At 34.6% G+C, this 18,966-nt stretch overlaps 2 long non-coding RNA genes across 2 annotated transcripts in view; one reads left to right on the top strand and one right to left on the bottom strand.

Annotated features, from left to right (window-relative positions):
* Window positions 1-1,996: 1,996 nt before the first annotated feature.
* Window positions 1,997-13,951, bottom strand: LOC128928555 (uncharacterized). The gene is made up of 3 exons (XR_008473814.2): window positions 13,841-13,951; window positions 4,847-5,047; window positions 1,997-2,630 (listed from the first exon to the last, which is right to left on the bottom strand). It is a non-coding gene; the product is annotated as an uncharacterized LOC128928555 (long non-coding RNA).
* The window catches only part of LOC144579246 (uncharacterized), a 68,125-nt gene continuing 57,849 nt past the window's right edge, over window positions 8,691-18,966 (top strand). Inside the window, exons 1-2 of the long non-coding RNA XR_013526424.1 lie at window positions 8,691-8,769; window positions 10,677-10,747. This is a non-coding gene — a long non-coding RNA (uncharacterized LOC144579246). The remainder of the gene's footprint in view (window positions 8,770-10,676; window positions 10,748-18,966) is intronic.

The raw sequence follows: 18,966 nt of genomic DNA, 5'->3' as shown, positions 1-18,966 counted from the left end.
CATGGTGAAACCGTGTCTCTACTAAAAATACAAAAATTAGCTGGGTATGGTTGCACGCACCTGTAGTCCCAGCTACTCAGGAGGCTGAGGTAGAAGAATTGCTTTAACCCAGGAGGTGGAGGTTGTGGTGAGCCAAGATTGGGCCACTGCACTCCAGCCTGGCTACAGAGCAAGCCTAGGTCTCAAAATAAATAAATAAATGAATAAATAAAATAAAGGGGAAGCCTTTTACCAACATTAAAATCAACAGAATCTCATAGCTTAAACTCTCCTTTCTTCCACTAAACATTTCTGAACTCCTCCCTCTGCCATGTACAACTTCAGAGAGTACAACATCATTTGCTTAATCCAATGTTTTCTTTCCTAAATAAAAGTGACACCTACTTTGCAGACACTCACCTTGAGGATTTAAGAGAACATTTCATTTTATTCTTGGACCTTTCAAGTAGTAAACACCAGCTTTGTCAATACAAGGAAACTCTTAAAAGAATAACTTTTTTTTTTTTAAGAATAACAATTTAAAGGAACTTGATTGAAAATGGACCAGTCTAGTGAGGAAAAGCATAGGGCATACATGCTTGTTACCTAAAATCAGAAATACCAACACTGCCTGTCTTGTTTCCTAGAAAAATATTTTATTTTTGGCTTATTTCATCATTCTGTCTCCCTACGACCCCTCAAATTTATACTTTTTTCTTTTCAGTGCTAAAAGCCAATAGCATTTCATTTCCACTAAAGTGAAAGGGGGCTGCACAGGGGCTATTGCAACTCATCTCAATGTAATGTTCAACCTCTCTTCTCATTCCTTAGACCAAGGCAATGTGGGTATTTTCTGTGAAAAGTCACAAGCCTTCAAGATTCTTTCTCATAAAATTAATTACAGAGCTCCATTTCACACTCACCAAGGTTTGATTGGGCTTTTTTTTTTTTTTTTTTAACACAATGACAAAATTTCAAAAAAGGTTTCTTAAGGCTATGCCTACACATATAAACTAAGATAGAGAACTGAGTAATTAATAAAATATCTTGGATGTTAAAGTAACTTTGTATGGATTAGGTAGACAGTGAGTACACAAATATTCTGAGTGTTTTTGCCTTGAACATGCATAACTGCTTCTAATTCATTTTATCCAGAAGTCTGAAAAGAATCAGACTTTTTCAACTCAGTAAACTATATCAGGTTAGGACTTTACTATTTCAACTATAAAAATGAGCAAATCAATCAAAATTGAATGTGTGCTAATCCTCTTTTCCATCTTTAAATAAACACAGTAAAAACTCTTAGCTCAAGATAGGTAGGTTATCTGAAAATTATTACATTATAGATGAAAGTTTAGTCTAATTTTTGCCTTACTGCTAAAGATCTTTACAAACTGGATGACATGCTTTAAGTCTCTTTATTATTCTAGAATTTAGTTACTTTTGTTGTGAAGTAGAGATAATCAAGTTTTACCTTTTTATGCTATACCTCACAGAAATGAGAGATAAGATTCTAGATCTAGAATTTGATTTTCAATTGCACTTTATAATTATGTAAAAAAAGATGTAGGGAGAGCATTCTTTTTTTTCCAGTTCAGCTTTCCAGGATAATTCTATGATACACCTCCTTTAATTCTTCGTTGTGCTATATAACTTAAATATGCTATGTAATTGATAAAGCAAAAGAAACAAAGAAAACTCAACATGTAAATTATACTTTTTGCCATGTTAACATGAGGAAACTGACTTGAACTACTATGAACATATTTAGCAACTGAGTGTTAGTATTGAGACCTTGAATCCTTATCTGTCTTACACCAACATTTTTCTTTAAAATTTTTCTTTCTTTTTTGGACTTAAACATTTTACATTATTTTTCTAGACAAGTAAAGTCACTATCAAAGTTAATAACATTCAAACTAGCAAAATTATAAAACCTCAAAGATAAATAAAGACAAATGTAGTTGAGCAGATAGTGGTGGAATAACTCAACATCTTTCAAATTGTCAGATCTTTAAAGTCAGGAAAATTATATTCAAAGTACTGAGAGGAAACTTTACTAATATCAGTAAAAAATTCTAACATTTTAAAAATTCATAGAAAATTTTTTAAAATGACAAACAAAAATAGTTTTGAAAAAGGAGAAATTGTAGACTTCAGAACCAGTAAATTGCAGCTTATTCCCTTCCCCAGATATAACTCAGAATTTTAGAGATTTTTTTAAATGTAAATAGGAGGTGGTTAAGTCATATCCAAATACCTTTATTTTCATTACGATAGAGATAATATACATAAGGGACAAACTTATGAAAATATTTTGAGCAGATACATTACAGTAATAATGAGTTGACTTACAGTTAGTAGAGTAATTGTATTCAAAGATTGCAGTGACTCACACCTGTAATCCTAGTACTTTGGAAGCTGAGGCAGGTGGATTATCTGAGCTCAGGAGTTTGAGATCAACCTGGACAACATGGCGAAACCCTGTCTCTACTGAAAGTACAAAATATCAGCCAGGTGTGGTGGTGAGTGCCTGTAATCTCAGCTACTCAGGAGGCTGAGGCACATGAATCGCTTGAACCCAAGAGGCGGAGGTTGCAGTGAGCCAAGATCTTGCCATTGCACTCCAGCGTGGGCGACAGAGGGAGACTCTGCTTCAAAAAAATAAAAAAGATAATGACTTAAAGATATGATGTCAGCTGAAAGAGATCTTTCCTGAACATATGTTCTAACCTCTCTATAGAATATTAAAATCAATGACAGGAATGAATACACAGTTTTCAAACCTACATATAACACATTCAGGGTTTTAAAAGATCTTAACACATGGAAACATATGATGAAACTAAGAGCTAAACCTAAGAGGGATATATGTAAATTACCACATTGGTTTTAACAATCTGCTGCACAAGGACTTCATGGAGATTATGAAGTAATCTTAGTTTATGTAAGTAATATCAAAGTCTTTTAGAAGAAAACTCAGCACATATTCATCAACCATGGAATTATAGCTATTTTAGTAGCCTCCATTTTGTTACTAATCATCACTACAATTATACTCACCAGAGAAGTGAATGTAATAACTACAATGTACTTTTTATTCAACAAAATTGGTTCTAGGCAGTAGCATAGTTGGAAGCGGGGAAGATGAGAGGAGATCATATGGACGATGGAACACATTTTTCAAATCAGACAATTCTTAAGACCTTTCAAGATAACATGATGAAATGCTGGTTGCCACCATTATTAAATAAAGATGTTGGAGAAATCAGGGTGAAGCAAGATCATGAAACTATAGAGTTCACTCAAAGCTCTATAGTTTTCTATATGTCTGTGCTTTCACCAAGCATAAACATAGGCCAACCCAACCTGAGCTGGGCCATTCTCTGTTCCACACCCTATTTCCCCTGATGTTTTAATTTGGCCATACTTCCTGTTCTTGCTGCAATATTGTTAACAAATAAGCATGCATTTTAAGTATATGAATGAGTAATTAAGGTTCTAAAACCTATGCCAATTGAAGAATATCTGGTGTACCTATGGATATTTAGTTTCTCAAGTGAAACCATGGAGAAGAATGATATGGTCAGTGTTTTAGCACATATAAGAGACAGCTAAATAGAACAGAGATTAGAGTACATCTGTGAAACTTTAATAAGATGGGACCAATGAGTGAATATTAAAACAAAGTAGATTTTGTTTTAATTATAAGGATAGACCCTAAAACAAAAGAAAATAGAAGAAAAAAAAAACAGACTGAACCACATTTTTTAAAAAATGTCATGAATGTACTCTAGAAGACATTGTCAAAAATTGTAGAAAAAAATTTTATATTAACTTGGAAGATATGCCAAATCTCCAAAAGGATGTATCAACCATGAAGATTCTAGAATTCTGAATATATAGAATCAGAGTAATAGGAAAAGTAATAGGGTAGTCTTTTATATGCTCCATTGAGTGTTAACATTCTCTGCTCTTCTGTCACTAATACCTACATAATTATATTTCTTAAAATTGCTATACTTCATTCCTGGTCATGCCCTACCATACCATAAGGAAAATACTATCTTCATACTGTTACTAGATGAGGGGATGTGTTTTTCCAGGCAGAGTTTTCTGTACAATCATTCATTTAATTTTTTTCACCATTAATTGTTTGTGCACATGTACATGTGCATGCTTTAATTCTTTCAAAGTATAGAGAAAGAGATACACAGATGTCATTTGTGGATTTCTTTTTTCCTTTTTAAATGATGATAAAATTGGGATCAATAAGTTTTATTTTGGGCATAGTACCCTCAGCCTAGGAGCATAGTAAATCGTTACCTGATTGTAACCCATTATATTTGCTCTAAGAATTCCCCATAAAAGCAGTAACATTTACATCATAAAGAAATATCTTTGTAACGATTCATAGGATATATTTCTCTCAGGTGTAAATCTTTACAATATAAATTAATTTCCTCTTTAGTAATATTTTTAATTTTTTAAACATATGAATTATAGGAATATTTGATTCCTTATATTTCTCCTTTTACACTGAATACCAAAAATTTAGAGACAAATTAGTGATCATAACTTCAGTTTTAAATATTACATTACCCTAGCTTTATCTTACTGCCTTTCAATTCTTTTTTTTTTTTAATTGGCCAATCTCTTTTCACTTAAAAAAATCCGTTAGATTTTGTTTCATTATGATTCATACTTTTTGGAACAACCCGGACACTTAATAAACACATAGATAAATAAATAAATTATACATCAAATAAATATGCACAACTTTTCAATGCTATAGAAACTTTACACAAGCCTACTGTAGAATCTAAAAGAAAGATCTAAAAATAAGTATTTTTTCAGAACAGCTTACAATAGTACCATGATCCTATTTTATATTCATTATTTTCATTTGGTCACTTTGTCTCATGACTCCGCTTTCTCCTCCTCCAATGCCAACAAATCTCTCACTGTCAGGGCAATGATGCTGCTGTCATATTGAGACTGTGGAACTGTTTTCTCCTTTGGAGCAGTCTTCATGTGCACCTGCACGTGTCACTATGCAAACCCTATCCTTTAAGAGAGAAGAAAAGAGCCCTTTAAATTAACTCCTTGAATGTTGAAAACACTAGGCTAAACAAATCCAGCTATAAGATTCCTAAGTTTCCTTCACTCTATAGCTTGTGTAATGAACTTTATAGCCATTATAACTCTATTTCAGGCCATGCATGACCATAACTTAGAAAACAGTATAATGGTGGGAGCTGTGCTGTTTGTCTATACACATTCTCATCAAGGGAAGCCAAGAAAATATTTCAAGAGTTGAAAATAGACTAGCATCAATTACTTTTATAGGAAAACTAAATTCTTATGGCCTCTACATAAAATATTTATTCAGTATAACTAATTGCTGATAGAAAATAGTTATATGAAAAAGAAATTGCTTATTCTGGATGTAAGGGGGATAAAGCCAGTAGCTTATATTTTGTCCATTTCTTTTGATTACAGGTAAGTGGTTATTTACTTATTTAACAAAGTTAATGTAACTTAGATGAAATATGTTTTCCCCTTGAGGTATTATACTTTGCTATAAAGAAATATCAAAGAAATTTAAATGTGTTCTCAATTAAATGCATTGGCCCAGATTCCAGAGCTGAGCTGAATTTCTCAAATTATAGTTCAAATGCATCAGTCTTCCTATGAAGTTTATTGTTCTGTAGGGGAATTGGCTAAGAGAAACTTCAACACTGGTGGGCTTTAAGGATGCAGTAATAGCTCTTGAATGACCATCAACATAGAAAATTGTTTGAGGTAGAGAATAAATTTGACTTAAACTCCTTCAATATGCACAGGTCAAATGACTCTGCACAGGTTCCTTTAAGAGAAAAATCTGAAACCAAGTGATAGTAATAAAACGCTCTCATGAGAATAATGTCTGGCAAATTTCACCCAGCAAATATGACATTTAAGCCCAAAGTGACTGGTGAAATATTTCTCTTTTTGATTTAAACAGTGGCCTTCAATAAACAATACATTGGATCTTCAAGTCTCTGGTCACTATTCTTAATTAGTATTTTGTTTTGTCTGTTGTTTTTTTAATTCATCTTGGGATCCTTGTGCTGTGGCTTTCCCTTAACATAGCCACTTTTCTAAGCCACAGCAGCCAGTGCAGCTTCCCTCATTATTCCCAGTACTGCTATTTAGTGTCAGCTTCAAAAATGGAAGCACACAAGGAAAGAAATGTTCATGCTGTGTTTGTCTTGGTTGCATAGGCTTACAGGGTTGATTCATATGGAAATCCAAACTGTAGGAATAATATTTCAGTGAGAGAAAGATGCAGAAAAATCTTTATTGATGAGTAAAGGGCTAGGTCATTGCATTCACATCCATCCCACTGCAAATGAAATCTACAATTTAAATGGCACACCCTATAAATTCAGCCATGAGGATGCAGGATAGGCAGATTCTGGCTGCCCCATTGGGTGTGGCAGATACTTGAATTCCTCAGTTGTGTTCTACACACAGAGATAGCACCGTAGTGTTTTATTTAATTGTTTCCCATAATATCAGCTGCCTGAAGGTAACACTTCTACATATTATGATAAATTATGGAGAATACCATATGTGGTTAGACTAGCTGTGTCTTAATGAGCAGATATAGGCAGTAGGTATGTTAATACTTCTCATCTGTCAGGAAAGAGTCATCAGTGGCAGCAAGACTTCTCTATGCTTCCATTCGCTTTGTCTTTATGGTTCTACATTGCAATTAATACAAATTCTAAGGGCCTTTACTTAAGGTGCTTTTTTTTTTTTTTCAACATTGTTGTGTGTAGGCCAGTTTGTCAGTGATTCTGCAGTTCGATCATGATTTTTCTTTACAATCAACTAAAACACAGCTATGGCCCTCAAGCAAGTATTTTTAAATGGCAGTTATATAATACACACAAATTGGAGGCATAAAAAGGGAAAAGGAAGAAGTTCTTTGTTTAGGCATATCTTGAAATGTAAGAAAGAACACAGTACGTATTTGATTTTTTTAAAACTTCACATTACTTTGCATAGTTACTTGCTTGGATTGTAAATATATTTTTATTCTTATGGAAAACGTCTTAGCAAAACAGTAAATCATGCTAGACTTGAACATGTCACTTTCTCACCTGGGTTTGTCATTTTGAATATTTGTCATGAGTGAGGCTACAGTTTCTCTTATGAAACCCACATTTATAAAATTCTGTGCTGTTAATGCAGGTCCTCAAAATGAATTAGTTTTTTTTTTTTAAATAAAATAGAGGTTAAAGCAAAATCACTCTAATATACTCACTCATTGTACCTCATTGCAATGTGAAATATGTTTCCCAAAAACACATATATATATTCTTCCCATTAAGAAAAGAATACTTTTCAATGACTTGGAAGTTGAGCATAAGAGGGAAGAAGTAATGAAATGAAAGTGGTTTCAGGACCAAGGGAGGTAACTTGGGTTTATTATTTCCCTAGGGATCCGCCGTCTATTTTTCTCATCAGATTGTGTGCACACATAAGTTTAATTGTCTTACAAGGCACCCTTATGAAATTTAGCATGTTACTGTCTCCCTGAGTGTATAAGTCAATCCACCATGATAAAAGAAGCATTTGAAGAGGCAAGTAACTTTCCAGAATCAATAGAATATACTTAATCTTGTTAGGGCAAAAGAAGATCAACTTTATTCAATGTTGTATTGAGTAATTGTACAAGAATAGAATTGCAATTTAATTAGTTTAGCATATCTGCTTTGTATCTGACATGGCAATATTTCTTGACAAATGGAAATTAGACACTTTCTAAATTATTCTCCAAGGAGAAGAAACAAAAGAAAAAGTGTATTTGCTAAGTACATTTTAATTTTAATTGAAGTTTCTGTGATGATGGAAATGTTTGACATTTGCACGGTCTAAGGCTATAGGCATTGACCACATCTGGCAACTGAGCACTTAGTGTAATCAAAAATCTAAAATTTTATTGCATTTTAGTTAATGTATATTTAAATAGTCACATGTGGCTAGTGGCTGCCATACTGGACTTTGCAGTTCTAAATACTAGAGAAGTAGAACAATTTTCATGGAAGGTTTAGGAAGAGCATCCCAGAAGAAAGGAAAAACTTATGCAATGCCGGAAAGTAAAACCAAGGAAACAGTAAATAACCAATATGAGTAGAGCAAAAATTGCATAAAGGCATGTTTCAAAGGGGGAAGAAAGAAATTAAACAAGGGAGTTGGTATTTTTTAAGTACAGCCTGGCCACAATTTTTTTAACCAGATTACTAATTCCCAAATAAAAGTTTAAGCAGATCCATCAGGCTCCCATTTGTTCTAACGATGTAATGAATAAGAAATACAGAATTTGTTTTGATTACCCATTAATAAAGCCGTATTCTGTGTACGTATATATAAATACATATGTGTATAACTGCCTCTTAAAGAAATATTGAGAAAGACAAGTGCTATTTGGAGGTTTTGAAAGACTCGATTAAAGCTCTTCATTTATGTTCAGCTGGGTTGTCAGATCTTGGCATTCCATGGCTAAGATCAACAATTGCTTCAAACACAATCCCAAGGAATGGTTGTGTTTTTTTGTTTTTTTTAGAAATTTGCTGAGCAGTTGCATCACAGAATATTTCTTTTCGGACACAGCATTTTCAGTATGTTGATATCTCAGTTACTATTGATTGCTCTATCCACAGGAAGTCGATGACTAAGGAGAAGGCAGTGAGGATATACAGTATCACAACAGGAGAGTTTCTGGAGATCACCTAATAAGTAAGTGCCTAGATTCTAGTCTAAGCCTCTCATTTTCCATCTGGGGACACTGAGTTGATAGTGTTGGTTTAACCAATTTAACAAATATTTCTTGAATCCTTCAGTGTTCCAAGCATCCTTTTCATTTCTGCAGATGTGATAGAGAGCCAAATCTCCCTCTTCCATTCATGGAGCTTACCTTCCAGTGAGGAGGAATATAATATGCACCTAAATATATCCAACAATCAATTTGTTCTTTAGACAACATTTTATCAAATGCTTATTATGTGCCAGTCATAGTTCTAAAAACTGGGAATATGGCATCAAGAACAATAGAAAAGAAAGAAAAATAGGCAAATAACCTGTGCCCTTCTGGGGCTTCCAATCTGATAAGGAAAGAGAAAACAAACAAGGTAAATCAGTAAATAATTATAGTATGTTCAATATAAGAAAAAATAAATAACCAAAAGGAGATTCAGGGAGAACTGAAATTTGGATAGACTGGCCAGGCAAGCTTTACTGAGAAGATGACACTGGAACACAGCCCTAGACGGAAGGGAGAAAGCAATTCCTTCAGTATTGTATGGAAGACCTTTTCTGACAGAGAAGGAAAGGCAAGTGTAAACACTCCAGGGCTGAAACATGTCCTCCATGTTCAAGGAAACACAAAGAAGCCAGCATGGCTGGAGTAAAGGGAATAAGGTGGAGAGAGACTGGAAATGAGCTCGTGAAATTAACAGCCCAGGGAGACAAGATGAAGTCTCATTTTTCATAAAAGAAGGGTGGCTTTTACTTTGAGTAAAAAAGGAAAGTTGTTAGGGGTTTTCATTAATAGAGTGACATGACATAACATATTTAATAAGAACACTGAAGCTACTTTGTGGTAAATTGACTAAAAAGGATCAGGGACATAAATAGAGATGTCAGGGAGAATGCAATTGCAATAACCCAGGTAAAACAATGATGGCAGCAAATGTGAGAAGTGGTAACAGCTTACATAGAGGTATAGATTTACATCGAATTGGCTGTATATCGATATCTTTTGAAAGCAGAACCAATATCATTTGTTGATAGGTTGAGTGAAGAGTATGAGAGAGAAAAAGATAAATTTAAAAAATAAACATTGATGGCCTAAACAACAGAAAATATGGAGCTGTCACAAACTGCTACTGTGTGTGTGTGTGTGCACGTGCGTGTGCATTTTGAGTGATGCTGAGTTATAAAAAAAGAAAGAAAAAGTGATGAGTGATAAGAAGTTATGAGTGATAAGTGATGAGTGATAAGTTATGAAAGAATAAGTGATGAGGTGAAGGTATAATTGCAGATGGAATAGTCTATATAAGTTCCTTATTTATTTATTTATTTTATTGAGATAGAGGCTTGCTCTGTTGCCTAGGCTGGAGAGCAGTAGCAGGATCTCGGTTCACTGCAACCTCTGCCTCCTGGGTTGAAGCGATTCTCCTACCTCAACCTTTAGAGTAGCTGGGATTACAGGTCCCTATAACCACACCCAGCTAATTTTGGTATTTTTAGTAGAGATGAGGTTTTGCCATGTTGAATAGGCTGGTCTAAAATTCCTGACCTCAGGTGATCTGCCTGCCTCGGCCTCCTAACATGCTGGAATTAAAGAAGTTACCTTTTAATATAGACCTAAAATAAATTCTCTTCTGGAGAGGGAAGCATACTCCAAGGAGAGCATAGAGCAAGGGCAAGGGTCATGAGAAAGGAATTCTCTGGGCACGTTTGAGAAACAAGGAGGAGGCCACAGTGGCTACAAAGGAGTCAGACCATCAGTGAGGTAATAGAACGTAGATTATGTGACCCTGCAGGCCATGGAATATGCCTTGTATATTCCCTGCATGAGACAGGAAGCCTCTGGAGGGTTTTGAGTAGAGAAACTGATATGACTTGAATATGATTTTTTAAAGGTTACTCTGGATTGTCATCGAGGGGCAAGAGAGCAGAAAGACCAGCTTAGAAGACTATTTTAACAATACAGGTAAGAGATAATGGACTACTGCTGTAGGGGTAGAAATGGTAAGAAGTATTTCTATTCTAGATGCATTTTGAATGTAAATACAACAGTATTTTCAGAAGAATTGATAGTGAGAAAAAGAACGAAGTCAAATATATCGCCAGGTTTGCAAGCCTAAGCAACTAAAATAATAGACCTGTTACTTTTTGTCATAGGAAGATTGTGGGAGAATCAGCCTTGGAGAGAATGATCAATTGTTTGGTCTTTGACAGATTATAATTTAGAATCAGACATCCAAGACGCAGCTGTGAGACGGTACTTGTTTAAAGCAGTTTAGAGTTCATGAGGGAGGTCAGTGCTGGAGATACACATGTACATGCATGGTTACATGCACACACATGCTCTTGCCACTGGTATATGGATGGAACCAGAAGATGCCACTTGTGAAATTGATGTATATGGATGCTGATAGAGAAAAAAGAGGGACAAGAACTCAGCCCACAGACAGTTCGACATTAGAAATCAGGAAAATGAAAAGCAAATCAACTGAAAAGGAACAGTCAGTGAAGCAGGAAAAGAACCACGAGTGGCAAACTATAAACCTGCAAACTGGAGGCCCAGGGAAAAAACGTGTTTCAAGCTGAAGAAACAGATCAACAATAGCAAATACTGTTCATAAGTCCAATAAAAAAAATGAGCCCTTGACCATTGGAAATGACAACTCAGCAGTTGTCTTATAGATGTCATAATGACATCTACAAGATCATTTTTGATGCTAGATACAAAATTATAATTTGACTGCTTTGAATAAAGCCTATCAGTAGTGTCACTGGAAGTCAAGTGAGTCTTATGAACCTTTGTGCCACACAGTTTCTCCAACTCCAGTCTGGTCCCCAATGTTTCTATGAAATATTAATGTGTACCCACAGGTACCTATCTATACATGATTCTTACAGTAATAATAGTCATCACTAAAATAGGTTTTAAAGATATGTAAAAATAATAACAAAGGCTTGTATAGTTATAATTAAATAAGATGCTATGCACACTGCATATAAAGAAATCACAGTAGAAATTGGTCAATGCATGAGTAGCCATTTGTTAATTAAAATTCAATTAATTTTTAAGCATAATTCATCAAAGAAGCAGTTCCTTGATTTGTCTTTGTCTTAATGATTAGCAGTCTATAGTATGTCTTAGTTTATAATATTAATATATATTTGTTATTCAATATTATTCAAAGTCTAATATTTGTAAGACACAAAAATCTGTGGTTGTAAAAAGAAGTTTTAGCCAGGTACAATGGCTCACGCCTGTAATCCGAGCACTTTGGGAGGCTGAGGCAGGTGGATAGTTTGATCCCAGGAGTTCAAGACCAGCCTGAACAATGTAATGAAAGCCCATCTTCACACACAAAAAAATGCCCCCACAAAAAAGAAAGAAATTAGTTTGGTGTGGTGGTACATACTTTTGGTCCAAGCTACCCAGGAGGCTGAGGTGGGAGGATTGCTTGAACCCAGGAGGCAGAGGTTGCAGTGAGCTGAAATCATGCTGCCACACTCCAGCGTAGCTGACAGAGCAAGATCCTCTCTGACTATATTAATTAATTAAAAGTTTTAGCTACAAAACAGTTTCTTGGCATTGAATGGAATAAATAAAGGAAAGACTAACAATTAAGGACTTGTTTTCAAAATCTCAGAAGCCAAGTGGTCTAATAGAAATTAATAAATAGTTTCTGGAATACTCTAATTCAAAGGTGTTCCACTATTAACCATAGCCTCTTTCACTATTTCTGATGGACTAGATCTCTGCAAACAAGATTGTCATACAGCAGTAAAGTGGAAATAAATTGTCCCCCAACACCACAATGTTTTGTCCAGTATGAAAACATAATTCAATACAATTACTCATAGTATTAACTATAAAGAAAGAAATCACTTAAAAGGGCTTGTCTCATTAAAATGTTCTTTGTTGTATTAGTTTTCATATCAACATATAAAATGAATTATTTTATTTTGTTCTGTTGATCATAATTAATGACTTAATTGTTCTAAATTATTTTTATAATGTTTCTTAAAAAGCATATAAATCAGAGCTCAGTTATTTCTTATAGCAGAGAATACATCGGTGAGATCATTTATTTGTCCATTTTACTCCAAATGAACCTTATATCTCATGAGCTTTGCTTGATATTCTGCCAATGTTTAAATGTGTTCTGTAGTCAAATAAGCTTAGGGAATAATTCCCCACAGCAAGAAACCTAAGGCATAGTAATAGGCTTTTGGCTACATGTTGGTCACCACAAAACAGCATTGGAGTAACTCAGGTTATAGAATTGTGTTAGTATTAAGTGCTTGATTTCTAAAATATTAAAAATCCAAATCAGACATTTGTTGCACTTGCATAATGCAGGCAGGCAGGTGAATAAAGATCAAAGCAGGGAATTAATCAGTATCAAATTATTTTAATAGTGCAAGATTATTCAGGGAAAGTAGGCAACAGTGAATTTTTAAATGGAAAGAAAAATAGAATTTGTAGTTGTGATAAATCTAGATCTAGAGAAAAACTAAGATTTACTGAATGCTAGAGACAGAATATATGTATATATGTATGTGTGTGTATATATATGTACATATATATGTACATATATATGTACATACATATGTACATATATTTGTAGATAGATAGATACATAGATAGATATAGTTTCTTTTTTAAAAATGTAATTCTGGGCCAGGTACAGTGGCTGACTCATGCCTGTAATCCCAGCCCTTCAGGAGGCTGAGGCGGGTGGATCACCTGAGGTCAGGACTTTGAGACCAGCCTGGCCAACATGGTGAAACCCCATCTTTACAAAAAATACAAAAACAAATGAAAGAAAATCAGCTAGGCATGGTGACTTGGAGTACTAGTTACTTGGAAGCCTAAGGCAAGAGAATCACTTGAACCTGGGTGGTGGAGGTTGCAGTGAGCCAAGATGGCGCCACTGCACTCCAGCCTGGGTGACGGAGTGAGACTCCATCTCAAATAATAATAGTACTGGACCTGTTAATTTTCAGTCACTAAGCTAGTTACCTAGCTAGTCATTCTGAGATGAGCCTTCACAAAGAACATTACCTAGGTCAATGGTTCTCAGTGTGTAGCTCCCAGACCAGCAACATCATCATTGCCTGGGAACCTGTGAGAAATACAAACTTAAACACCCAGATTTATTGAATCAGGAACTCTAAGGTTGGTAACCTACAATCTGTGTTGTAATGAACCTTCCAGGTGATTATGATGTAAGCTAGAGCATGAGAACCTCCAACCTAGCTAATCATTCTAATCTCATGGGTGAGGAAATTCAGACTCAGATTAGCAGGTGATTTGGGAATGTGTATTAAAACATGAATTTTCTAGTCTCTACTGCATCAATAATTCTGCTCAGAGCACTTGAGAACACATTAACTTGCTTACTCAGCATCCATTTGGTTGTTTTTATTTCTGTTAGAATAATGGTTCTGTTAAAGGACTTCTTACTCTACATTTTTAGGTTCCAAAGGAAAGTGGCCTTATTCTTGGATGATACTTTTTTAAGCAAATCAGAGTAGTAGCAATGCCTTTGTTATTTATTCATGTAGGGAAGAGTATTTGAACCAATTATGGCCAGTGAGAAAAAAGGAAAACTTTTGAGAGATATTTTCTTACTCCTGAGAAGAACTTATGAGAAGATGAAATACCTCTTCTTCCTAGGTATTGCCATTTTTGGGTAGAATGCCTGGGAAGCCTACAGTCCTTTTGTTACTAAGGGCAAGTCCAAACTTCTGAGAACATTACAATATTTTCTAGTAAAGAAAGTATAATACCCATGATGTGACTGAGCTACTAAAACCACCTGAACCAACCAACCAACAGTATGAAGTACCTTTTGTGATATACATCCTCCCTAGGGAGTTTGAATTAGTGACATAACAAAGGTCTTTACAGTTTAAGCCACTATGAGTGAAAGTTTCTGCTACTTATATTTGAAAACATCTTGGATACAGGAGTTTTAACACTATCCTGTTGGAGCTCCTTAATATCTTGTTTGCTTCTCATATTTATAAATCGTAACAGAAAAAAATGCATCATGTTAAAAAAGATAAAGATTTTTCATCCCTAATCCTACTTCCTCCTCTATTCTTGAAATTTAAACCTTTGTAACCCTTTCTAATTGTTTGATAGTCTTTATCATAATTATAAATAACATTTCTAATATTTACTGATTGGTAATTTTTAAATATATATTTATTTTCTGATATGAAATTATTATCCTACTTATATAACTTCAATTTCCCTTTTTCTCACCTATCTCCAGATTTTTATTTATTATATTTTTATTTTAGTTCTGTTAGCAGTTACCTTTATAATTTTAACTAGGAAAATTATGATCTAATAGTTTTGATCCAACAAAATTAAGTAGTACATGTTGATTATCCAGTACATTAGATGAAGAAATAATAATACTTCCCTGCTTCCACTTCTTCCTTTTATTTTTTCATAGCTGCAAACTCTTTTATCAATGTTCAAAATAGGCACATATACTTCTGAAATATTACTAAAGTAATTTGAAAACACTGAAAATCATTAGTCCTTTACATTTCAATGATCCAAATGTTGTTCCCCAAAGAACTGAAGGACTGGACTCAGAAACTGAGGCATAATTCTAGCCTCATAAATCTATGCTACTTAACATGGAATTTCTAGGCATTAAGATCAAATAGATTACCTTCCTTTCCATTTTCATCACATGTCACATCTTAGTTTGTTTCATATTTGAATCATGACATTCTTGTTTTTCTGTTGCTAGAAGATCCAATCACTTTTCATTAACTTCTGGATAGAACTTCATCTTATTATTAAGGGCTTCTAAGTCTCCCAATTTTTTCTCCCATAAGTCCCAAACAGCATCTTTTAAAAAGCTCTTTTTACTTCTTGGTCTAAATTGGACAGATAAAAGTCTATGTCAGCTGCACAGATGTCTTTCTGAGAATGTTTCTCAAATAAAATTGTGGATTACTTCTACTGTTTGGATCTAATATTTTCTTTTTAGTTGGGTTTCTCTTTTATTGTTTTACTGGATCATGATGTTAAGTAAGTGTTTTAAAGATTTGTATATAACTAAACATTCTGTCTTTGCATATCTCAAAAATATGCTCATTTTGCCCTCATATCTGATTTATACTTTCCAGATTCAAACTCCGAACATTTGCTTTGCCTCATTAGTTTCTAGCATTTAGTAACACTCTTAAAAGTCTGATACCAAGGTGAAAATTTTGTGTTTCTAGATATTCTCATTTTTTTTCCAGAGAACTGAATTTTCTCTTTACAATTGAAAATCTGAACTTTCAGAATAACATATGTAATTGTAAATTTTCCTTCATATATTCATTTACTCCTTTCTTTATTTATTCTACAGTGGACCTCAGTGTTTATTATATCAGTCAGAATTTCTACTGATTTTTTATGTGTTTTGACAATTATATTTTTAATTAGCAGGAGTTATTTATTTTTGTTTTACATTTTCTCCTTTTTCATAGCAGCCTGGTCTTGTACTATGAATATGATATTCTCTCTCCTTTCTCTAAGAATATTAATTGTAATTGGTAACACAGTTCTCTTAGGTTTATTGACTTCCGGTAGTTCCTCCAGTCAATTGTTGTGTTTGTTTTCTAGATCTATCTCTTTTTACTATTTACTCCAAATAACTTTCCCTCCAATAGGAGGCCTAAGCGAGGGCCATGGGACAAGAGTGATTTTCAAGTGATTTGGGCTTTCTTTTATGGAGCAGGAGAGAGCATGAGAGAAGGCAGGACAGCAGCCCAGGGCCCACATAATTTCCAAAGTTAAGATGAACTTCACTCCAAGGGGAGCAGTTTTGCTGTGCTTTAACCCTCAGTGGAGCTGTGGAGCTGCCTTTATTGATTTACTTTTCTATGCTGAATCCTGCTACTCTCTTTCCAAGCCCAATAGCCACATCACATGTCTTCCAAAGCATCTTACTTGTGTCTTAACACAGGTCAGGCCAAGTGCTGCAGCCAGAGCTCTGTAAACTCGAGTAGTGGAGAGGGAAATTGAGAGGCTTTACCTTCTTGCTATTTTTTTTTTTAAATACAGACAGCCCTCTGATTAACTCTGCTGATGACTGCTCTCTAGACAACTCTGCTAGGACAATTAGGACCTGCTCACTCTGAACTTAATGTAGTTTCAGAACTTATGCTCCTACCTCTGCTTACAGCTTTCTCACCTGGACTTTTAATCTCTGGTTTCCTCTGTCCCATATACCCCTTAATGAAGTCTTACCTTCTTTTCCACCTTTCAGGAATTCTGCAAAATATTTTGTCTACTGGTGACACCCATTAGGGTTTTCAGGAACGATATGAATTATTTCATGTAAACAAAAATTTTTATAGTTATATCACTGGTGTGTTGAAAGAACTTGTAGATGGATATGTGCTCTCAATACATTATTTTGCTCTGAATGCATACATACACCCACACATATACACACATCAATACACACATATATATATATTATAGAACACATGAAGTACTTTATGCAAAATTTCCTTAGATAATGATAGCATTAGACTGTAATAAAGATAATATTGTGATTGAACAATTATGTCAAGGAAAGAATTTTTAATACTTGTGAGACACAGTAACTTATTTTATGTATCACTTTAAACAAGGAAACATGCAAATCAAAGTGATGACAAAATGTAAATATGGCAGAAAATAGTATGAAAACAATAATTATTAATAGACATATCTCGGGGGATTCAGAGTCCAGAGTGCTCACCATTACACCACGGAACCACCTGTCGACATAGACATATCTCAAATAATCCTGCAAAATTTGAGCAAACATTAATAATAGAGAAAAAAAGAGAAAAAACAAACTGTAGAAAGCTCATGTTATTTCATACATATAAAGCTCAATCCCAATAAATATCAAGGTTTTTATTATATTTTATCAAGCAAGAGAAAACCAGAGTTGTTACTGATCTGAGTAATGTTGCAGAGAAATTTGCATTCATTTTCTTAATATCTTGGTTACTATGCACTTTGTGGAGTAAATTAGTCACAATAGTTTGTTTAATATGCTGACTGGCAGCAAATAAGAAATTATAGTGAGCCAATACCATTCCTTCTTCATCTAGAAACTAAAAGCTGGACTAAGCCATCCAATAAAACTCAGAGGTGTTTCTTTAATTTTTTCATGAGTCCCTTCAGGTGATTTAAATAAATGGATGGATTTGTACATGGTTATGTAAACTTAGATTGAACCTACATTAGGCCAGGTACAGTGGCTCACAGTTGTCTCAACATTTTGGGAGACTAAGGTGGGAGGATTACTTGAGTCCAGGAGTTCAAGAGCAGCCTGGGCAACATAGTGAGACCCCATCTCTGCAAAAAAAAAAATAAAATTTGCTGGGCATGGTGGCACATGCCTGTAGTTTTAGCTATTCCAGAGGCTGAGATGGGAGCAATGGTTGAGCCCAGGAGGTCAAGGCTGCAGTGAGTTGTATTCCTACCACTCTACTCCAGCAACAAAGAAAGAATCTGTCTCAAAACTAAAAACGAATGAACAAAATAACCCTAAAGTAATTAGTACCTATTGGAAAGCAATTATCAATTACACATACTGTTATTGTATACCTTGTTACATTATATTTATTTTTTTCATTCTTATAAAATACACTGCCTAAAAATATACTTAAGTAAAAATATCTAGCAAAATAAAACACAAAAAGGTTTGTGGGACAGTAGTATCCCATAATTTAAACTGGCATGTGTACATAGTTTAGGATTTATTTTTCTAAAAGATTTCCTGGCTAGGTGTGAGGGGTGGCTCATGCCTGTAATCCCAGCAGTTTGGGAGACCAAGTTTTGTGGATCATCTGAGGTCAGGAGTTTGAGACCAGACCAGCCTGACCATTATATGAAACCCCATCTCTACTAAAAGTACAAAAATTATCCAGGTGTGGTGGCAGGCACCTGTAATCATCCTACTTGGGAGGCTGAGGTGGGAGAATCACTTGAACCCAGGAGGCGGAGGTTGCAGTGAACTGAGATTACACCACTGCATGCCAACCTGGGCAACAGAGTGAGACTCTATCTCAAAAAGAAATAAAATATTGCCTTTTTAATTGTTGTATTATTTAAATTGTATGTGAAATGGGCACACAGCCCACTTTTGCAGTACACCAAAGGCACTTTTA

This window comes from Callithrix jacchus, chromosome 1, assembly GCF_049354715.1.
Source record: "Callithrix jacchus isolate 240 chromosome 1, calJac240_pri, whole genome shotgun sequence".
Lineage (NCBI taxonomy): Eukaryota > Metazoa > Chordata > Mammalia > Primates > Cebidae > Callithrix > Callithrix jacchus.
Note: the sequence above shows the minus strand (reverse complement) of the source record. Positions and strands in the feature narration are given on the sequence as shown.